Below are 19,633 nucleotides of genomic sequence, written 5' to 3'. Positions count from 1 at the left end.
TGATGCAGAAATGCAACATCAAGGCTTTACAATGACATTAAGTGTTTAGTTTATGTAATATATATATATATATATATAGAAAGAGAATCTAAACTAAGTATAACAATACAAAATGCCGGAGGCATTTTTTAACTCTATATTTATTCAATAGTTGATTCATTAAACAAAACACTCTCATAAAATATTGTATCTTTTTTGTTAATACTTGTTGTTCTCGCATATTAAGCAGTACCATTCCTTAAGGCACTGAACTCCTTAAGATATTTAGTTATGTTCGGTAAATTCTTTTATTACGAGCAACATTCGTGTGGGAGAAGTGTTTGTCTCAACGTCATCTCATCGATAATGTCTTTATTCATGGTATATATGTACACGTAAATTTAAAACAATATTAAAATGAAAAGAAATAATAATAGTTTTAAAAAAATTACGTTATGACTGATGATCTAAAGAGTACTTTAGTCACCAGAGTACCACCTGACTATAAAGAGATATCTGGTAAAAAGAAATAATTATACAAAATCAAAAATCGGATTTAGTTATTTTTTTGCCATTCTTTCTTATGCTTCATGGGCTTTGTGTTCAAAGTAAATACTCATATATATTAGCAGGTGGACCATTGAAATTTGAACACTTACTTATTCATTAATAAATTAAGGTTTATTGATTGAAGTTCATTCATATTTCGTTATGTTAAAGTATTAATAATTAGTTACAAAACAAAAAACAAATCTAAGCCCTCTAGCTTACGCACAAGTCGAGAATATGACCCTTAAACCTATCGACGAATATCGTGCCCTCCAAGCAGTTGGGCGTCTCCAGGCCTACTGTCTACGTCGTCAGATAGTTCAAAGCATTCGAGAGGAAACAAGAGAAAAAGTGGGTGGAAAGAGCCGTGTGAGGTGGAGAGGTCACTTTTGACAGCATCAATTCAAGAAATCCATATCTTCCGCTGCAAAACACTTGAAAGAGATTTGAATGAGGCTTTATGAACTCTTTTTTTTTTTTTGACACTTTTCGACCCCAACCTACCTTAGTCAATCCCTCTCGACTACTCTTTTTAAGTGCATGTCGATGAGAAGGCATTCTGTGTTTGTCATCCAAAAACCAAGGCCCTAAAATCCACTGTCAGCTAGTACTGGGACGTCAGGACAGAACACTATATCTCCAGCCAGTGCCAGACCTTCTGCCGCCGCCTGGAAGCCATCACTACCACTAAATAAGGCAACAATAATTATTAAGTGAGCTCAGATGCAACATCTATTTAAAGTTTTTTTTTTGTAGAAATTTTACAATTAATTAATTGATAATATGTTGTGGAAGTTTATAATTCAAAATGTTTAGATTTAAATATTCCACTGGTAGAATATCGGAGGGAATCTGATATAAGATACCATATGTAATCAAATAAAGGGTATAATTCCAGGAGCTATCTTCTAAATTTGGAATCGTAATGAATAAGCTGCAAATCTTGCAGAGACAGACATAATTATTTATCTCAGATATTCTCTACATAATGTATCACAATTAGCTGACTTTTGAAGGGATGATAACTTTGAAATTTAACAGAGTTAAAAATATTCTCTTGAGCCCAACGTGCGTAGGATCTTGCCAAGGTGATTCTTACAGAAAGAAATATACTTTATGTATATGGACTTCACACAAAATTCCTAGGTTAATCGGAGTAATTGTTATACTATAATGTTTACTTAATTTAGTCAGTGCAACTCCATCAAACTAATTAAAGGAACATAAAAAAATGTGGTATCATTTCCCTAATGTTATGCTCGGGCCCCTTAATGATGATGGAAAAGATATACTTAACAACTCTGATGGTGACCATTTTTAAGGTACCTTTCAAAAAAGTTGAAAATAGGTGAGCCATCAATAATATCAAAGATTATGATTGATGTTTGAACTGGAGTTAAGCGTTCAATCTATGGATTTGTTATAATAGTGTTGCGTGTACTTCATGAATTTTTTTTGATAAATAAATTATTCAAACTTTAAAATAAATAAAAAAGTTGCATAAGGAGAAGAAAGTGTTATTTTCTTATATGGTTTTTCTTCCTTGTCACAATTACGTAGTGAAAGAAAATAAATTCAGGAATATGGCAAAATTAAAAACTTCTATCCACAATTATCTCTGTTGCATAACAAAATGCCAAGAATATAAACTGACTACCCTGCGGCAATGACTTCAAGTTCTTGAATATTGCCATTGAGTGCAATTGAATCGAGTCTGTAGATTTCTTCTGAGGTTATTTCAAGTCGATATCCATAACATATGTAAGGTCCATAGTATTAAGGGTCTACGTTGTGTCGTGAGTCTTAGCTATTGAGTCTAAGATAAGTCACACGCCTTTGATTATGATATCAACTCGAGTCGCAATTCTTCAAAATATTTATGTACTCAAGTCCTGGCCAATTTGCAAAACTCAAGCAACCACATGTCTCTGCCTCTGAAGAGTACTACCATAGAGACAGAATTACATAGAAACGACAAATGGATTTCGATGGGCAGTTTACCATAGTTAGGATGAAGTACATTAAAATATTCAGTCGTCAGCAATGAATGTAAGCTATGGCACATGAAAAATGTCTAAAAAATGAAATATCTTGCGATACGAGTGTAGCAAAATACGAATTTTTATTATATACGGGGATAGGCAATAGTCGATGACGGAACACGAGTGTCACTTCAAGTTTAAGTTTTTTAATTGGTCGTATAGAGATGGACTCTTCATCTATTGCAAGGCAATGGTTGAAACGGCTTCATATTAGCAATTGCATGGAACATGCAGATTCAAATGCGATTTTAGAGGAGACTGAGTCCCCCGGATAGGCTTATTGTAACGTCCTCGCGATATAAGGATACGTGGAAGATTGATTGGCTCATCTCCAAAGTACAAAACATAACATACGCAGTGAAGCTCAAAAACACAGAGATCCCTTTGTGGCTCACTGATTACGTCTCTCAGGCAATTATTATCCTTAAGTCCCCCTCAACTTATGGAAATACTAGTACACAATGTGGAGTGTAGACCAATAATTATTTGTCAGAACTAGCTGAAGATCCTTTTTTCATACAAATTTGATGTTTAAATTTTTTTGTTTATTTCTTTCAGGATTATTTTTTCGGACTTAGACTTACGAGCACCTTAAAAAACATCAAGTATAACTCGTATGTCAAGGTACTACTCTATATTATTTTATTTATGAGATATTATAATTTCAACGTTAGCTGAAGTACAGAAGTTGATATATTAACTGTTTTAACCCCTTATTATTTAATACAGATAGTGAACTGGGTAAAGAATGTAACCGAAAATAAAATATTAAACAGTTGAACACCTATAAATAATTACTTCATCTAAATTTTGTTTCATTTTTTAACCATTTCATGCATTTTGCACTTTAAATATGAATTCAAATGCTAAAAATACTTAAATGAATATAAGACATTGAGAAAAAATATAAATTTTCATTTTAAATTAATCTTAACAACATGGATTCGGGGTTTTAATAAGGTATACTTAAAAATTATTATAGTAAAATCATGAATTTTGGGAATCAAATAAGTATGCATCAGTTCTTAATGAGGTACCGTATATAATATAAAATAATTGCTACAATAATACATTTTTGAAAACTACTGTTGAAGAAAAGAAGATTTCATGAAATCAAAAGGAAAAACAGAAGAACGACTTTTTTTAAACATTTAAATTGGATAATACCCAAATACATCTACATTTAGTCGGAACTACCGACTATTTAGGTAGAAAAAACAAACAAATGTGACGTCATATTATACCCTGTCGTCATATGATACATTTACTCAATCATTTGCACATATTTTATGTATTTTTATTTACTTGTGCCCCAATCCACGAATCAATTTGTTATTTCAATTGAAAATGAATGTTCTATACTCTGAACAATTAAAGTAGCTCGTAAATCAAGGTATTGCCTATATTTAGATATTTGTTTGGAATATCAAAACATGTTTGTCATCTAATTTTGCGAGTACTAACTTCTTATTTAGAATGGAGATATTATCAAGTACAAATTGTAAAATTTTCAGGTTATATCATTATGAATTCCTTCAAAAAACCTTTCATCAATATTAGTAGCACTAAAATGATGATTGATCAGATATATATTTTTATATGCAGCAGTAATATTTTTGTCTCTAAAAACACACGTGCATTCAGTGTTTTAATGCACCAATAACCACTATATAATAACGGTATCAGTCTTTATGTTAGTTTGAAGAATGGAGGTTTGTTTTTACATAACTAATTATGTGTTTTTATGTGCATAATTAAATATAGTGTTTGGTTGTTTTTCTGGACTATTGCCAAAGGGAGTGATGATGATATTCCATCATGTTAACCATCTCATTCAAATAAATATATTCAATGTGTACATAATAAATAGGATTTCATATAATTGTTTGACTTGTAAATGAGCTTGACTCTCTTATAGAAGTTTTGTGGATGTGTTCTTGAAGTTCATTAAAAAAAAGTATTGTTTGTTAGTACTATTATATTTTTTTTTTCTCCTGTCATATCTTTATTTGAAATATTAAATCGTATTTACAAGTTATTACTTATAATTTCCTCCATCAAATAAATATTTACTATTATAAGGTAACAATAAACAAAAAACCAATACGGGTGCCATATCTTTTTTTTTCCACTTTCTCCAAGTATTTCTCAATATCAATATCTAAAAAATCAAAAATACCAACGATGGTGCATCATCAGTGACAATCAATTAATTAATTTGTTTTATACGGGTGAGTATCGTTCTAAAAAACTAGAATATTTTGTACAAACCTAAATATTTTTTCTTGTACAATAAAACTAGGTCATGGTGTTGTGTTATTGCATCAAGTCGAAATCGAATCATCGAAGGCAACCTCTTGGAGCTCTTTCGTTGCTGCCGTCAGGAATCCTTTGTTTATATTCATCCTCATCGCCAATGCTGCGACTACAATCTTTTTGGAACTATGTATAGTACTATTTATTTATGTAACATGTAACAAAGATTTCATATAATAGGAACGTAAATTGCTTACTTTATCTCTTTATAATATACTAGAATCGGGTTTCCCGGCATTCGCCGGGACATTAAGAGATTAAAATTAATTACGAACTCTTCTCCTTAATATATAACAAAAAATTTATAGCTTATAATTAAAACCCTAAATTAAAAAACGATCATCTCTATAAACCTGGTAAACAGATAATGTACATTATGATAACTACATTTTGTCTAAAATATTGTTAAAATATGTCCATAGCTATAAAACAAACATTTAAAATAATCCTAAGTATTCATATTAAAATATTAACAATAAATCAATAAATACCAAATATAAACTTTCAACAGCAATTAAAAGAAAGACAACTATTGAAAATTTGAGGCGTAGAAATTCTTAAACTGTCAATGGATACGTATCAGACGACGAAGAAACTTACTATTCTTATTCGAACTTGAAGGGTAGTAGGGAATAAGATCTCCTGCATATTTCCACGATAAACCACCCAGATCAGGAATTTTGATGGTGAATGCTGAATGCCTTGCAGCGGTCCCAATGAAAATAGGTCTTAGTTCTTCCTTTCTGACTGGTTCGTCTTCAGTTCACATCCCAGCTATTCTACTTTTACAGCTTTAGAGAGCAAACTCCAAGGCATGTGTCTTTATTGGAGTATTAGCGACATTTGATGTGACCCCGAATAATAGCAGAGGTGTTACAAACTTATCCCGTAGTCCAGATATGTTAAGGGAAATAAATTCTTTCATAATGCAAAGAGCAGGGTAGTCAGCAAGCATGTATTGCTGTATTAAATAATTTCCCACAATCTTTGCAAGGATAATTAAAAAATAGAACTCCTGTGGAGATTTGAAATGGCGAATTAAAACTTTTTCCATCATTAATTTTCACAATTGAGCTCTTAATTCTCTTTTTCCATGATATCGATAGGTTTAAAACTTTAAAAAACTTGTTGCATATTTCTTCAGCATCTTCGATAAAATTTGATTCGAAATACATTCTTTCATGCCATGGAATGGCATTATATGAAATTCTGCAGCTTTCACGAGTGGATACAAAAATTTGCACCAGTTAAACGTTGAGTTGTTGCCTAAATCGTGAATCGAAACTTGATAAAAGCCAATCATTTCAATTTTCTTGGTTCTAAAATGTTTTTAAAATAAAATTTCCTATTGCAATTTTGTCCCGCCACGTCAATGGTCAAGGACGATAATAAAGACGGTGTTCCTTTCCATAAAATCCTTAGAATTGCTGCTAAATAAGGAGAAAATTTCTCCAGATGATTATTTATAAAATCCATTCAAAGCATTAGCCAAGTCTAATACGGACTTGATGAGATAGTGGATTGCCACTCAACGTTCGGATGTCGCGTAAGATCAATTAAAAGTTTAAGGTATATTTTAGGGATTATTCTGGCAAGTAGAGACAGTCCTCCTCGGATAACAGATTTGGGTCCATTGATTGAAGGTAAATAAAATCTATAAAACAATCGATCGAGCCAGCTAGATTCTATTCCGATTGCTTTCTCGGCCAGCTAAGGAATAGCTGTTGCTTTGTAAATTGTATTAGGAATTATTAATAAGTTATATATATCGATTCTCTTCTGAAGATTAAACTTTCCCCAAGATCATATTGCTGAAAGAATATGATTATCCAAAAACGACCAGTTCGAAAAAGAGGCACTGTTTATGTCCCATCCGATCCCAAGAATTTCAATTGCTCCCCTAACCACACAATTTGCAATTTGAGAATTTTTAAAAAGGATTCAATTTACCAATAGGAGGAATTGTGGTTTTTAAATATTTTATTTATCTGAATGATAGAAAAACCATTGGGACTCCTTTACAAGGAATGGAACAACATAACGAACAAATGTATTATTTTTCATAACGGGTGCTCAATAAATCATAGAAGTTGTTATCAAAATTTGGATATTTTAAAAACTTTTTGAGAAATTAGATCAATATAAAGGTTGATAAGGATTTCTAACAGATATACCGTGTGTAGAGTTGAAAAGTATACACCCCTGAAATCGTTGCTAAAAAAGGAGGCTGGTAAGCCCTTTGTGAGGCTGGAAAGGCCATTTTTGAATCCAGTCATTAAAAAGACCCATCTCTGACGTTTTCTAATGCATACATTTTATGTGTACGTCTAGCTTAAGTACTTACAATTAAATTTAGCATTTCATCGTATATTGCTTATTTCAAATGTCATATAATAATGGCCTACTCTTGTCCGACATCCCTTTTCCCCTTACGGTATCGAACGAAGTTCCAATGATCGGTATCCACTCCGAAACAGGGGGGAAAATATTAAGGGATGTTTATACACTGTTCATTTTAAATTAAATTTAAAATAATAAAAATTGTTGAAATGAAAAGAACGAAGAGAAAAAAAAATATTGTCATTTATATGTTTCAAGAATTATTTATATTAGTTTTCTTGATAAGATTCTTCAGAATGGTATTAATATTGGAAATGGTTTACCATAACTATTCTTCTTTTTGCTTTGTATGATACATTCTTCTGCGAATCCATTTGAATTAGCATACCTCCATCCTCATAACTATTACAAAAGTCACTATTCCAGCTACAGTGTATATAAGTGTCGAAAACGATTTTTCCACTGCGTCGAATATAAAGGTCTTTGCTTGGTTCAGTATAGTTCCTGCGGCTATTGTAATACCTTCTGTATTCGTAGCCCCTATTTATTTTTTTTTCAATTTTTGATATGAATTATAATTTTCGTTCTTCCTTCTTTTATTTTTTATAGTTACAAGTTTAATGAACCTAGTCTTTCTTCAACAATTTGCATCGTTTCATTTAATAATTTTATAAACTCCTCCGTAATGAGGCCAGGCCCCCTGACTATCTTTTTTAGTTTTCCAATAAGGTCATTACCTTATTTATTACGTACAGGTTTTATAAATATATTATTATTTATATATTCAATTTTCTTTGACATTAAAGATTTTCTTTATATTCATATTTTATATTCAGTCTGTTCAGGTCAGCTTGTGGTATAGCTGCTGCAGAGAGGCCAAATATTAGTAGAGACGTTTTTCTTACAAATTATCTCTGTATAATCTCAGTTCTTATAATCCTCTTTCATTTTAATAAATCTAAAATGGCTTTACATTATTTTTCTATAGACAGGGTTTCCAACAAACGATTTGAGCCTGTCTTGTAGCTTTATACTGGAACGTTTTGGTCTGCAATGCAGTTGATATTGTATTAATTAGTTCTTGGAATTGGAGAAGGGCTATTTTGATCTCTACGTATCCATAAGAGATGCTGGTTATCATCTTCTTATTTGAGATAAACACGCCCAATTTCTTGTCATCTATATCTTTGAACTGAGCCATGTTTGGAGATTGATAGCCACAGCCCATAATATCAGAATTTGCCATAACATTCTAAAAAGATACTTAAACTTTTGATTTGTGAAGATTATTTTTCTTTCTTTATTAATTTTTATTATTTGCACATATAGTTATATACGTCAAAAAAGGTTAATTTTATATTTATTCTATCGTCGAAGAGGCTCTTCCGGATGTCGTCCTTCTTCTATCTTAACTTTATTTTTAACTGCGGCGGATGTGGTCCTTTCGATCTGACTTTTCACAAAAGTCTTTGGCTTTGTGATCTATGATGGCAGAAATGACAATTAGTATGGTTTTGGACCGATAATAGTCGAATTTTGAACCCTAATGAATTGCTGTCAGCTTTTGCCTTTTTTTTTTTTTTTTTTTTTTTTCGGTGTTCTCTTTATTTAAGTTTCCTGTCAGTTACTATTATGGGGGGTACACTAAAATAACTTATCCATTTGATAGTAGCGCTTTGGTTACTTCTTCAGCTGTTTTCTTTTTTAGTGGCAGTAGGATGGGTTATTTTGAATATGGGTCAATAACGTTGATGATATAGTGATAGCTGTTCAAAGGTTTGCCCATCAATATTAAGTGTGCATGAATCCTTTTGTTAAGTTTTGCTAGATTTCAACCTTTCATTTGCGCTCCTGCATTCGCCATTTGACATAAGTTCCATGACATAACATAATTTTCAGCTGCTGATCTGTCATTATGAATATGGAAGTACATTCTTACTTTATTTAAAGTATGTATGATCCCTTGGAGTCTTCCAAATATCATGTTATCGGGATACATTTTCAAAATTTATAATACTTGAGCTCAGGTGCGACGATCACGGTATCCTTGCCCTTCCGCTAGCATAGGGATATCATTATAAATTGCCAGGATTCTTGTCCTTACATTATTTTGATTAGCTGAACCAAATAGGTATTGTTTTTCTGAAGATATTTCAACTTGTCTTGCGTTACGTTTTTGAGTTGAGTATCTCAGTGGTAAAGCTTTTCGATTTCTTCATTTGAATATACGCCGATCCTGCTTCTCCTCCTCTCTCTGGATCTCTTCTATGTAAATTAACGTGCCTTTAATCCATACATTGTTGACGTTCTGGAAAATATTCCGTGTATGGTATTTAATCCAAATTTATAAAAACAAAAACCAGTCCCTGTAATTCTTATTAGATATCTTAAATGAAACTTAGTACTTTTCTATTAGTTCACTATTAGATCCGGATGCTGTTTATAAGATTTTTTTTGTTTGTTTCTTTACTTGTTCTAAATTTTCTTATTTTTGAGTTTTGGGAGGAAGAAGCTATGGAGGAAGGAGACTGATGTGTCGATATCACCTAAGGGATGGATAGTTTCCATCTAACTATATATTGGTAGGGTTGGTAGTTCGGTGGTCAAGACTTAATTGATGCAGATAGTCATGATTGGAGTGATGACCGCAGCTTCGCCCCCACTCATTTTTTAAAACCTAATTCCTGGATTATAGCAACGTTGAAGCATTATACTTTAATATTTTCTATGGCTATTCTACACGTGTCCACCGTATGGTTTTTCATTAGTTTATATTGGCGATAAAGGAATTTTGGTGTGCCCCAAATTACTGTAGTACTTTATTTCTCTGACCCTCTCCCTCGAAAAGGTCATCTACCTCCAAATACATTATTATATGAGGGTCTACTAAAATTTGAGAACCCTCTTGAGTTATTTGTTTTTCAATTACCTCTTCTATTAGCGTTATCCTGGAACCCCTCAAAAGACACCGTCTCAATGTCGTCTGTTATTTCTGCAATACCTTCATCCCCTGTTTGTGTTTATATCTCCCTTTTTTTCTGTTAGAAAGGTGTTAATACCCTTTCGGTGATCTGCTTTTCGGTCCGAATCTTGCATATGTCACTAAATCTCTCACTAAGTTTACTGGTATTGTCAAATTTTCTGGTGTACACGTCCTGTTCAGTGCGGCTATTGCCTCTGGGTGTGTTACTAATAATTGTAATGTCTGCCTAGAAAATTCTAGATATGTCTCGTCTAAAAATTTTTAATAATCGCATGGGTTAAACTGCAAAAGGTTTTTAAATATACTTCTTGGAAGTATAACAATAAATCATCTTTCATACCTTTCCAATCATTTCTACTATCATTTGTCTAATCCCTTAGTGTTTTGATTTGGCTGGAGGGTTCCCCCTCCAGAAAGCCTATAGCAAAGTCCGTGAACTCTTTCCCCGAGAAACCCCTCAACCTCGTGATCGATTCCACGATCCTTATGATTTTATCCACCTTAATTCCCTGTAATGTTCCTTGAGAGGTAACAGGGTGCTATTGTGTGCAGAGGTTGATGCATTATTTCCTTCTGTGTGCGGTCTTTTTAATTTATTTTTGTTATTTTCATTTGTACAAACAAATTAACTTTTTTTTTTATTGCACAAAATTTATGTGCATATAGATAATTAATTGGCTTTTTAAATCTGAAATAAAATTTTGATGATGATGTTTTTAAATTTTATGGAAATCGGGGGAAGAGTTTGAGAAATTGAGTATTTGTATTCTTATTGTTTTGTTTTTTTTTGATTTTTTCTGTGAGAGATATGATTCACCCTTATTGTTCCACTTGTAGTAATTTGTATAACTAGTTTTGAAATAGATAAATTGAAAATATTAATAGATACATTCAAGGGTACTTATACAGATAATACTTGATATTACACGATCGATAAATACCCGGATCAAAAACATTTTTTAAATTAAATTGTAATTTATGTGAGATACCCAGGGTTGGAGATGGAGCAGGAAAATGAACGGCGTTCATTTTGTCGTTGTTTATAATTGTTTATATTTACTTTTTTTTCCAAATTTTACAAAAATATTTTTTTCTTATCGTGAAGGTCCTTAAAATAAAATAAATATATTTTTTAAAATATTATGTAACTAACTTTGTGTGTAAAATTATCAAATACTATGTAAAATAATTACTTTTTATGAAATGTCTCAAAGCACATAATTTCTATATCTCTTGACTATGGAATTTTTGTATATGAAATAACATTAAAAGTTAGATTAGAGCTCAATTTTCTACATACCCATTCATTTCTTATTTTTATTAGTAAATACTTATAAAAATTTGAATTTTTATTTAAAAAAGGATGATGAATGTACTGTAAAGCAAATAAATTATGCATGTAAATGTATAAGGTAGGAATTTTTTATTGCCCAGAAATGATTGTCATCAGATGATGTATGACCAGTTTTTTTAAAGTAGACGTTACAGCAAAGTTTCCCCTTATGCAATTGTAATCATTGATAGTTACAGAAGTGCCATGCTATCAAGGATTAATACCATTTCAGCAAAATTATCATATAACTTGAAGTTATCAAGTTTTACTCATTATGAACAGGACCTTCACATTCAGATACCCCAGAAAACAAAAATATATATTTATATATATATTTGGGAAAACCTATAACAAGGATTCTAACTTTAATTTTCATCATATCTATATCAAAATGAAGGTAAGCTTGTCCTTCTTTCTGACTATGGAAAGCACATTTTGACGAACCTGTGTTGTTAAACCTCAGGGCTTCATATTAAAAAGAAAAAGGAAGTATAAATTTTTAAAACGTGAATATAAAAATAACTAGAATAGAAATCAAGAAAAGGAAAAAATATTCATTTTTTCTTTCATCATACATATATACTCAAAGCCCAATGGGTCATGGGTCATATTAATCAATTATAGACATGGTTTAAAATACCCCATACTCTATACTTTTATTATGACAATCAATTTTTAAATACAATTTGAAGGTCATACAAAGAGTTAATAGTAATAATTTATTGATATAAATGAACAATAATATGTCGATTAATATAAATTTAATTCTCACTCAACTTAAAAAGAAATAATTCTAATTTGCTTTTTTACTTCACGGCATATATATGAAATTAAAAAACAATGAGTTTGACTTTAAATTAGGTTTGGCAGCAAACGTGTGGTGCTGAAGCACAGCACATCATATTAAAATAAAATAAAAGTGAAGTACTCGTACATATCTACGTTTTTAAAACAAAGTTTATCGATATGGATATTCTCCACTTGATTATCTCCACCAATGCAGAGTACTCTCTGTAGTACATTTATTTTCACAAGCTCTGACGTTATTGGATTTGTTGCCATGTCTTGGAGCAATCGTTCTTACCTTTCCAAGAAAATTTTATTCTTGCATGCTCTTTTTTTTTTTTACGCATCCGAAATGAACGCGGAAAAAAGTGAAAAGAAATCTTTCACAAAATGAACAAGTGAACAAAAGAATCGAAGAAGGAGAACGGGTCCAAGCCTGGAGATATCAAATTTAATTTAAACCTACCATACACGATATAAGTTATTGTACACTTTTTATACAGATAATAACGCTTAAATTTGTGGTAAATTTCATAAAACGGGATAAATAACACAAAACCAATTTTCTTTTAGGTGTTTATTGAAGAAATAAAATCAGCTGTAGGTCTTTTACAAGTTCCAAAATACAGAAATGGAAAAACTTCGTCAAAAAATTGTTGCACGTATCAAAGCTGGTAACAATCCCTCCGTGATTGGCGTAACTTTGTGATCAGTAGGACAACTGTGTACAACGCCAAGAAACTCTACAACGAAACCAAATCCTTTGTCAATTGTCACAGGTCGGGAAGACCAAAATCAGTCCGTACAGAAAGCCTCATAAGGAGTGTAAAAGCAAAGATAGACGCAAGCTTATATTACAGCATCTGCCAGATGGCTAGATACCTCAATGTTAATTAAACGGCTGTCCAGTACATCTTTAAGGAAGCTTTGGGCAGCAAGTCTAGGATTGTCACAAAAGTTCAGGGTTTGACGGCTTTACATAGATAACAGAGGTTGGAACGATCGAAGATTCTACTTAATAAATTGAAGAAACCTAATATGAAATTCCTCATTTTTTTTTTTTTTATGAAAAAATTTTACAATTGACCCAGTCACAACTCCTGCAGCCTTCAGTACATTGCCAAGACCCCAAAGACGACCCTTCCAAGGTAAAAATCACAGGGGGTTCGAAACAACCAGCCATTGCTCGGTGGCATTTGTTCAGACGGTACGGCGTTGGATAAAAGATTTTTTTTTCTCTTGAATGGCAATTAATATAAAATTGTCATGGCCAAGAAGGTGTTTCCCTCCTTCAACGAAACCTATGGCATTAGAAATTGGGTAGGGAAACAAGACAGAGCACCGGACCACACATCCAAGGTCACCAAAAGTATTTGGTAAAGAATTACGAGCGAATGGATTTTGGTCCAAGGAGATGGGGCTGCCCGATTCCTCCAACCTGAACCCACTTCGGTACTACGTCTAAAGAGAAAGACCAACGCCCACTACCACAGCAATGTGGAGGTTATGAAGCCCGAGGCGGAGGAAGAATGGGCCAATATTCCGGCAGACACCCTTAGGAAAGTTTTTCGTGGGTTTGAACCCACCTGGAGCTCTGTATTGTGGCAGAGGGTGGAATTTAAAAAAAATAATAGAAATTAAAATATCATATTCAGTCAAATGTGTACAAGGACATATGACGCATACACTATATATATGGGATCGTCACAGTACTTCTATTATATACATATATATTTATTTTTTTCAAATATCAGTCTTAAGAATCTTGCTGGAATTAATTTTTCCTTCCATTTTTTTTCTTTTTTGATAACGTAATTGAATGAAAATAAAAGAGAAAAGAAAAAATATAGTCCGGGATTCTTTTGATTATTTTATTACGTCTTAATGAAGCATGAAAAAATCTTAGTGCCGTTTGTTAATGCTTTTTATTGTTTCACTTCTTAATGGTGATTATGTAAATATTACAAAAATCGTATTTTTAGATTAAAAATTTCTGAAATATGTTTATAAATGTATTCGTAACACGTCCAATTCAATAAGGTTTCTGATAAATAGCTCTTTTAAACAGGTCAACGCTTATGGTGATAGAGATAAAAGGTAAACAATATTATTTCTTACTATATTTATTGTACTTGGTTGTGTAGAGGCGGGTTCGTAATTGGCTGCCACCAATGTAGGATCTAAGAAATAAAGCACTTGCCTAGTTGGAGTTCAAATGAAATCTAAATATATATTTCTATCTCCAATATAACATTACAACTATATACGTACGTCTTATTGGAAGACATTAACATCATCCATCTTAGGATCCCAAGAAATATAAAATAAGATACATTTGTTACTTAAATAATAATACTATTTCAGCAATATTCCATTTGAACTCGGATTTTGTTTTCAGACGATTTCCAAATCAAATCATAAGTCTAACTAAAATACTTACAATTAAATATAATACTTAATCGTACGTTACTTATTTCTAATGTCGTACTTTCGTCCAACACTTACATATTGCAAAAGGACGCCGGTAGTTAATTATTTCAGATTGTAGGTGTCATTTATATATATACAAAGGCGTTGGTAGCTTTCATTCTCGAAGCAATGGGCAAAATGGACAAGGAGTTCCTCATCAAGGCCTATGCCAGGTTCAAGGACAGGTTGAAGGCTGTGGGTGAAGCTGAAGGATGCTGACTTGATGTATTGACTAATAACGGACTCTGCTCTGTAAGATTCGTACTAATTTTGGATAAGAATTGCATTATGCCTAGTCATTCAGGTAACTCTGGACCCTTTTATAAGTACGTCCAAAACAATAAAGAAAGCATTCAACACGGTTATTTTAATTTTAAAGTGAGAGGTTGAGCCTTAACATTTAGTAGGTTGCGCAATTTTTAATTCAAAACAAGTACAATTGTCTTTAGAATTATTCATACCCTTGTTAATTTTTGTGATGGAAAATGTATTTTTGTCATTGTTTTTTTTTTTTTAATTATATGTGACCTGGAAGTGAATGAGTGAAAGCCGTTGTTTTTTATTACTGCTTCTATACGATTTTTGTACAAATCAACAAGCTTCCTGCATGTGTCCAGTAAAATATTGGGGCACTCTTTCTTGGCCTCAAGCTAGTTGTTTGTTTTCCTAGACATCACTTTTATCTTCAAGTCGCGCGACAAGTTATCGACAGGATTCAAGTTTGGACTTTGACTCGGCCATTCTAGACTGGTCATACTGTTATCTTTGAGCCATACTTTAGCATTGTGTTTTAGATCATTATCCTGGTGCTACGTCCAGTTCTGACAAAGCTGGACTTTTTCAGCAGACTCCTTCAAGTTTTCATTAAGGATCTTGATCTAATCCTCCTTTTTCATGATTCCTTGGACCTTGGCGAGGTTCCCTGTGCCACTGGAAGAGAACCATCCCCATAGCATTATGCTATCACCATCATCCTTCATGGGGTGAACAGTGTTCTTCGACTTGTATGCTTCTCCTTTCTTCCTCCATAGATACTGAACATCCATATTGTCAAATAGCTCTAACTTTGTCTCATCAGACACCAAGAGGTTGACCAAAATTTAGGATCTTGCATGAACGACAGTGTCTTCCGTGGCCTACGTCCATGGATAACTCCTCTATACAATACTCGCTCGATGGTGTACCGTGACACCTTTGTCCTTGTCCGGTCAAACATTTCCGGAGGTTCTTGTTGACCTCTCGGTATAATTTTCTGGCAAGTTTGGGAGACAGCTTACGCTTTCTGCCACGCCCGAGGATGTTTTAATAATGTTGAACCTCTTTCTCTTGTCAATTATGCTCTGAACGTTTGCCATAGGGACATCATACTGCTTTGAAATGGTCTTTTAACCTTTTTCTTTACTGTAATCACCCACAAGACGCTGATGCAGGCTCTCACTGAGCCCCTTCATCTTTGCCATGACGACCAAAAATTGAATGTGACGAGACACTATTACACTATGTATACTCTCTATCTTTTTAAACAGTTGGTCATCAAAAGAAGTATTTATTTTATTAAGATATCTTGAAAGAATTTTAAGACAAAGATCAACACGTTAGACAAATTTTCATTAAAATTATTATCACGGAATGAATAATTTTGAACATCGCATTTTTGGGTTATCCATCAATAGAATACCTATAAAATCAAAAGTTCCTTTAAATGTGTTCATTGATGTCATTCTATCACTTGTTGGTATATATTAAAAAAATGACCCCAATGAATTCGTTCAACAAAAAATCACAATACAAAAGTTAACAGGGGAATGAATAATTTTGAGAACAAGTGTATGTAAAAATAATGCATATTCTGATTACGACATTCCTCCAGTTATAGCAACCCCTCATCGTTACTTCATTCATTTGTCTAGCTCCAATGAATTTTTTGTGGTGGCTTGCATGTCTAAAGTTCCGCCTCCATTCGTCGTGGAATTTCTACATGGAATGGTTTATACGATTGGAGATTATTTTAGTGGGGATTACTCTGAGAGCGTCATTAAGAAAAACTATTCCTTATTCTATGAGTGATTAGATGAAATGTTGGATGTTTAGCCCCTGAGTTGAATATACTCAAAGAACTCATTAAACCCCCTAATATTCTAAGAACAGATGTTAACACAGTAAAGGGACAAACGTGAGCGAACCCTTACCCACAGGACAGCTCTCTAATGTACCTTGGAGACACTCCAGCGTTAAATACACAAATAATGAAGCGTATTTTGATGTCATTGAAGAAGTCAATGCATTTATTGAACAATCAGGAGATACAGTTTCAGCCGAGATTCATGGATATATCAACTGTGTTGTCAAAGTGACTGGTATGCCGTATTAAACTATGTCATTTATGAATACAAGAATGTTTGACGATACTTTGTTTTACACATGTGTTTTATACTTTATTCCACCGGATGGTCATTGATCAATTAATATCATATCTGGTTGATTCCCAATCCGTTGTTGCCCTTCCTATTTATGTTTACAATTACTTACATATTTTCTGTTGGGTATGGCAAACAAGTAAGGCATGCATTGACTTTGGATTGTTACCAAATACTCATAGAACGGTATCATTGCAAACGGATACAATGTCACCAACAATGGACGTATTGTTTGTCATAAATCATATGGCTGTGTCAGGCTTAGAATTGAGCAGATTGGAACTCTATGGGTAGAAATATAAGTCCTTCAAAAGGGTGAGCTTCCAAGTTAGGATTTAATCAATTGTATCCTTTTTTTTATTTTATCTTCACTATTATATATTGCATAAAGAGACTCCATTTTAAAATGTCTACATCTCTCTCTTGACAAACTCCATTTACTTTTGAAGGGGGGAAAAATACTCATTAGAATTGCATACTTAATAGTTTTTGTATCATTCTTGTGTTTTTCTAATGATGAAATTTTATTATCATAATTAATAAATTTGTATCGGTTTTATGTATCCTATAGATTACTTCTATTAGAAGGCTTCTGCCAATTCGTGCAACAGCATCGCCTCCTTGAAGGTTTCCATCATCAAGTACTGAAACAAAGTCTCCCCTGCAGACGTGGGCAAGACCTGCAAATCCTTTAGGTATCGAGTGAATAATTGGCCAAAATGGCAAACACATTCAATGATTTTTTTTTCTTTTGTATAATTTGAACTTGTAAATAATTTCAAACCTCTATTTGTTTTCTTTACTAATCAGGATGCAGTTAAGGGTAGTCCAGATTTATTTGAACGACCCATCACGTTATTTTTATTTTTTTAGATTTAAAATACTCACCCTGTATAGAAAAATGCTCTAAGTATATTAAAAAGAAAACATTGCAAATTACTAAGTCATTGTAATTTATTTTTAAAAGTTGACATAATTTTAAATAAATTAAGCTCTCATTTAATGTATTATAGTAACGACTTGTTGACTATTTTTTAAACAAATGATTTTATGTAGTGTCAATGAGTAAAATTTCAGTAAAAAATGATACAAATCACATATATTTAATTAAAATATAACAAAAGATCACACTTAAATCACTTTAAAATAATAATAATGTATTACATTTACTCCATCTGAAAAATAGTTTTCTTACCTTTTGATCACTGGTACCCTGGTAATTTAAAAAAAAAAATGATACGCTTTGCTACTTTTGTAAAGAAGAAAAAGAAACAACATGCTACCTGTTATATACAACAATAAAACTACAATATTGGTTTGATACAATCATTGCAACAAAAATTTAATTTAGTGTACCTATGTTATATATAGAGAAGAAATTATTTGTAGTTTTTTTTAATTTATTTAATCATTTTAATATTTGAGAATCATTCTTCTGATTTATAAGTAGTTTATGCATTTTAAATATCGATACATTTTCATTATTTGAATTCTAAAATAAAGTAATACTGATTAAAAAATGCTTTACAATAACATTAGGGTTAGTTTTAATATTTGTGAGGTTTGAAAATTAAATTATTATCTTAATTTAGTAGTAAAAATTAAATACCCTGTATGTATATCGGGGAAGTCTTAACTCCTATCCTTGGTTGCATAAATCTATTTTTTTTTAAATGTATATAATATTATTATATACTCAGGAGCAGTGTTGTATAAAATATTTCACGCCAGTACCACAAAATCCATTAAAATCTGAACACTTAGTAATTCAATAATTAATGAAGGTTGAGTGATTGAAATAGATTCATACTTCGATATATAATATCATAATCAATTAGTTAATAAAAAAACTGAGCTCTCGAGCTTACGTGCAAGTCCAAAAAATTACACTTGAATGTTATCGACAAATTTATGTTCACACACTCCAAGCAGTTGGGAGTCTCCGAGACCAATGTCTACGCTGTCAGCAAGTTCTAGACGATGGAAAGGAAGAAGGAATAGATCAAAATGGTCAAATTGGCCCTGGAGGAGCTAAAGACAGTAGACCAGGCCCTCAAGTCCATGATAGCCTATGCAAGAGATCTGGGGATCTCACATAAGACCGTCCAAGAGAACTATAAATAAAGTGGGGGGGAGAGCCTTGTGAGGGTGGAGAGACTAATTTTGTCACCAGTATTGAAAGTAACCATACTTCTTCTTTGCAAGAATCTAAAGAGTTCTTTTGAACTCTTTTTTGAGACTTTTCGGGTCGTGTCGTGGGAAAGACCTACAGAGTCCAAACACCAAGGCCCTCAAAGCCACTATCAGACAGAACAAGGACGCCTTGAGAGAAGACTACATCAGAAGCAACTGACAGATCTTTTTCCCCGCCTAGAAGCGATCATTTCCTCTAAGGGAGGCCATATTAATAATTAATAAA

The 19,633-nt window shown here is 32.5% G+C and overlaps 1 pseudogene; it reads left to right on the top strand.

Annotated features, from left to right (window-relative positions):
* The first annotated feature begins 765 nt into the window (after positions 1-765).
* Positions 766-19,313, top strand: LOC121122235 (AP-3 complex subunit mu-2 pseudogene; annotated as a pseudogene).
* The last annotated feature ends 320 nt before the right edge of the window (positions 19,314-19,633 follow it).

The sequence above is a fragment of the Lepeophtheirus salmonis genome, chromosome 7 (assembly GCF_016086655.4).
Source record: "Lepeophtheirus salmonis chromosome 7, UVic_Lsal_1.4, whole genome shotgun sequence".
In the NCBI taxonomy this organism is placed as follows: Eukaryota; Metazoa; Arthropoda; class Copepoda; order Siphonostomatoida; family Caligidae; genus Lepeophtheirus; species Lepeophtheirus salmonis.
Note: the sequence above shows the minus strand (reverse complement) of the source record. Positions and strands in the feature narration are given on the sequence as shown.